This window comes from Zingiber officinale, chromosome 8B (genome assembly GCF_018446385.1).
Source record: "Zingiber officinale cultivar Zhangliang chromosome 8B, Zo_v1.1, whole genome shotgun sequence".
Taxonomy (NCBI): domain Eukaryota; kingdom Viridiplantae; phylum Streptophyta; class Magnoliopsida; order Zingiberales; family Zingiberaceae; genus Zingiber; species Zingiber officinale.
In genome coordinates, this window is record NC_056001.1 from 79,103,166 (window position 1) to 79,107,895 (window position 4,730).

Consider the following 4,730-nt stretch of genomic DNA (forward strand, 5'->3'; position numbering starts at 1 on the left):
TTAGCATGTTTTGACGCACATTCACATACTTTGTACATGCTTTGTCTACATATTTTCGTACTTCAAGCTTTCCTTTTAGCATATTTACTCTTTTTGTTCGGAGATCTATTTTTGTGCATTTTTTGTACACAGGAGTCGAATTTGGTGAAGATTTCATGTTCAAGGCCAAATTTGCAAGCAGAGTAAAGGAGGAAGGCATCATTCCTAAACCTCAAACGACCCTGCCATGGGGGGTTGCCCTGGCTATGTGGCTGAAACAGAGAAGGAAGTTGCCACGGTCGTGTGAACCTCACACGGCCGTATCAAGATATGGAGCCAGCAGGAGCAGGCCGTGTGCAGTACACGGTCATACTAGCATTCCAGTGTTGAAGACTTACATGGTCGTGTAGATCTACACGGCCGTGTGAGGTTTCCAAAGACCATGAAGGGCCTGGCCGTGTACACTACACGACTGTGCGAGATCTCCAGTGCCAGAGACTACCCAGGCCATGTAGATCTACACGACCATACGAAGGTAGCAGATGCAGGGTGTGCCGGCCGTGTCTCACACACGGCCGTGTCAGTTGTGCAGAGAGGGGAGTGAGGCAGGCCGTGTGAACCTCACACGGCAGTGCCTCAGGGCCATGTGGCGCCCAAACCTCACCTCTATATAAGCCTTCCTCGTTGATTTGAAAGGGGATCTTCTCCCCTTTGGGAGAAAGGAAGATTTGGGCGAATCCTTCCATTCTTGGATGGATTTCTGGGCGATCTAAGGGAAGATCTTCACCTATTCGACTCCAAGATCGAAGGATTGGATCCGAAGACCATTCTTCTCCATAGATAAGTTTTCTTTCTCTCCTTTCTTGGATTTGAGGGATTATAAATGCTTGTAATCTTTGTTTCTTTCGGATTCTTTCTTCGATTTATGGAGTAGATCTCTTGTTCTAGGATGGAGGGAGTATTTGTAAGGAAATCTTGATGTAAAACTCTTGTGGATATGCCAATTTCCCATTTCTATGATTTTGTCCTGTTTTGTATCTATTTGATCTTGTGTGGAATGTTGTGATTGTGCTTAATTACCATGCTTGATTGAATGTTTGGATATCTTGTGGATCTTGTAGAGGTAATTCTTCATTCGATTTTCCGAGGGATCTTCGTGACAGGAACATGGCCGTGTAAAGACGTTTGAGGGATTATCTTGAAGGAGAAATTAGGTATTTCAAGAGGGTAGGATAGATTTATACATTAATCTTTTTATCTTGATGGGTTGATGAGTGATGGATTCCTATGTTGATTTTTCGAGGGACGCACGTGACAAGCAAGCCCGTGTAAGGACAACATAGATTCATCCCTAATTGATCAATCTAGGTATGGATTTCAGTCCTAGGTCGGTTCTCTATTGCAAGAGAGAACCGACAAGCTTCTATAAATGATGGACAATTGAGCAAAAGGATTTGGTAGATCATTTACATTGAAGAACCTTACAAAGAAACCAAAACTCCTAGAATATCCCTTATCATTGCCTTTATTCTTGTTGCCTATTCTTTCATTCTTTTGTTTACTTTTCATAGTTACACTTAGACTTTGTTAATTCATTGATTTGTTGTCTAGCTAATTCACTTTGAGACATTCTTAGTGCTTATTCCAGTCCCTGTGGATACGATAATCTTTTATATTACTTGCGATATTTTCGTACACTTGCGGAGACTAACAAGTTTTTGACGTCGTTGCCGGGGATTGCGCTATAACATTAGGAATTATCAATTGAGTTAGACTAGACATAACTTTTCTTTTCATTTGCATAGTTGTAACTAATTGTTAGAATTCTATTTTCATAAGTTTTTCATTTCTTGTATAACATTCTTGTCAATTTCTTTCTGTTGTAATTCTAATTCTGCATTTTTGATTCTAACATCTTGTCTAACTTTTCTCTATTTTCTTTTGATTTAGTCTTTTTCTTTCATGAGCATATCTTGCCATCTTGTTCTTGTGTATGCGAAGATCTAACTTTGCAGGAGAACTTCTTCCTCTAGACCCTGAGATAGACAGAATATTTCATAGAAGAAAAATTCTGCAAAGACAACAAAAAGAACAAGAACATTCTATTATGGCGAATAGACCACTAAAGGGTTATGCAACACCTTACGCTAGGGGTTTTTGATCTAGTATTTCAAGGCCTTCTGTTGAGGCAAACAATTTCGAGATCAAACCTGCAATTATATCTATGGTGCAGCAAAATCAGTTTGGTGGAGGACCGCATGAAGACCCGAACCAACATTTACAGGTCTTCTATGAGATATGCGACACAATGAAAATGAATGGTGTTCCTTCAGAGGCAGTGCACCTATTATTATTTGGGTTTTCTTTGAGAGATAGAGCTAAGCAATGGTTGAATTCTTTGGCTCCAAATAGCATCACCACATGGGAGCAATGTGAGCAACAATTTTTTGACAAATTCTATCCTCCAAGTAAAACTGCTCATATGAGGAATCTCATTGCAAGCTTCAAACAAGCAGACTCTGAATCTTTATTTGAAGCTTGGGATAGATACAATAGTATGCTCAGACAATGCCCACACCATGATTTAGAAAGGTGGTTAGTGCTACACACGTTTTATAACGGCATCAACTATCATACAACAGTGTCCCTTGATTCAGCTGTTGGAGGGGCACTTATGAATAAGAGTTTAGATGAAGCTGAGGAGATAATTGAGAGCGTAGCACAAAACCACCATCAATGGGCTAATGAAAGAAGTGGTGGCTATTCTTGTATGAACCCAACAACAAAAGCATCAGGAAAATTTGATGTTGATGCAGTGACTTTATTGGCTGCGAAACTAGATGCTCTTACAAAAAAGTTTGAGAATATGGGAGCTAGCTCAAGTACAACCAATGCCATTGTTTCTTCTTGTGAAGTATGTGGAAGTTCTGAACATTTAAATGACTCATGTCCATTGGGGGCTATAACTGCACAAATCAATCAATTAGAGTAACGCGATGTAATCATGGGTTTCAATCAGAGGCAGAACAACCCATACTCAAATACCTACAACTCTGGATGGAAGAGTCATCCTAATTTCTCTTACAGAAATAACCAAGATCAAGGACCATCCATGGGGGCAAGGCGTATTTTTTAATCCGGGCAACAAAATTTTCAGCAACAATCTTCTAAGGGCTTTCCTATGACTAAAATTGAAAAGATATTTGAAGAAATTATGTCCACTCAAAATGAAATGAAACAAGCTCAGAATGAAATGAAACAAGACATTTTGAAGCTTACTCAGAGAATGGATAATTCTGATAGACATCAAAAGATTTTGGAAAGTCAGATTGCCCAACTAACTTCCTCATCTTCTAGAGAACCAGGACAATTACCTGGAAAGTCTGATGTCAATTCCATGGAGCACTGCAATAGAATTGAGCTTAGGAGTGGACGGATCTTGGGAGATCCCCAAGTGACTGCTCCAAAAGGGATGCACACTGAAGAAGAGCTCTCTCCTCCAGCACCAAATCAGACTCAAGTTAATGAGGAGAGTACCACTAAGGTTGAAGAGACTCTTCCACTCAACCATCAAAGTATAGCAGTCCCTTTTCCTCAAAGATTGATTATGTTAAAGAAAGATGAAGAGTTTGGCAAATTCTTGGAGAAGGTGAAAGAAATATGTGTTGAAGTACTCATTGATGCAATCCTTCAAATGCCCAAGTTTGCCAAATTCTTGAAGGACATCATGTTGAATAAGAGAAGGAAGGGAGATGTAGAGACCATTGCACTTACAGAGGAATGCAGTGCTCTTTTTGAAAAGAACACTTCCCCAAAGTTGAAAGACCCTGGAATCTTTTATATTCCTTGCAATATAGGAACTGAATTTATTGAAAAGGCTTTTTGTGATTTGGGGGCAAGTGTTAGCCTCATTCCTTATTCTATTTGTAATAAATTAGGTCTCAAAAACTTTAAACTTACAACCATGGCACTACAACTTGCTGATCACTCCTGCAGGTACCCTATGAGTATCGTTGAGGATGTGCCGGTAGAAGTAGGTGGGGGTATAATCCCCACCGATTTTGTTGTGTTAGACATGGAGGAGGACCCGAAAATCCCTATCATATTGGGAAGACCATTCCTTGCTACAGCAGGAGCTATCATAGATGTTAAGAATCATAAACTTCCTTTGGTAATCGGTAAGGAACGGTTGGAATATGATTTATCTAAAGCCTCTAACCATGTCTCTTCTCTCTTGAATGCTTGTAGCAGGGAAAGCATTTACAAATTGGAGGAATGGAATTTCCATCCTCATGGGAGGCCACCAAATGAAGAAAACTATGTGGTGGAAGATGTTGGGAGGAGACCTCCCAACAGAAGTGACAAATATGTCTGCCCTCCAAGGGCAAGGAAAAGAGAGGAGTAATTAGATTGGTCGAGCTAAAGACCTTAAACAAGCGCTTCTTGGGAGGCAACCCAAGGGTTTCTTTTTAGTTAGTTTCATTCCATGTCTCTATTGTTCATTAGTAGTGTTTTTACTTGGTTTTTGTTTTATTTTCAGGTTGAAATTTCACTTCTATGAGCTGACCATGACTTCTTCATGGGCATGGAAGTGTTGGAAGAGCTAGAAAGGAGGAGAAGTGTCAATTGGAGTAAAACAGAGCATGGCCGTATGCTGCACACGACCAAGCTTGTGGTGCAGAGAAGGGAGATGGTTGGGCCGTGTCTACATGACACGACCGTGTGGAGTCTCCAGAGAAGGAAAGGTGTAT

The 4,730-nt window shown here is 40.4% G+C and overlaps 1 non-coding gene across 1 annotated transcript; it reads right to left on the reverse strand.

The window, feature by feature from the left end:
* Window positions 1-2,459: 2,459 nt before the first annotated feature.
* On the reverse strand, window positions 2,460-2,565 carry LOC122018291. Its single transcript, XR_006121710.1, has one exon. It is a non-coding gene; the product is annotated as a small nucleolar RNA R71 (small nucleolar RNA).
* Window positions 2,566-4,730: the final 2,165 nt, after the last annotated feature.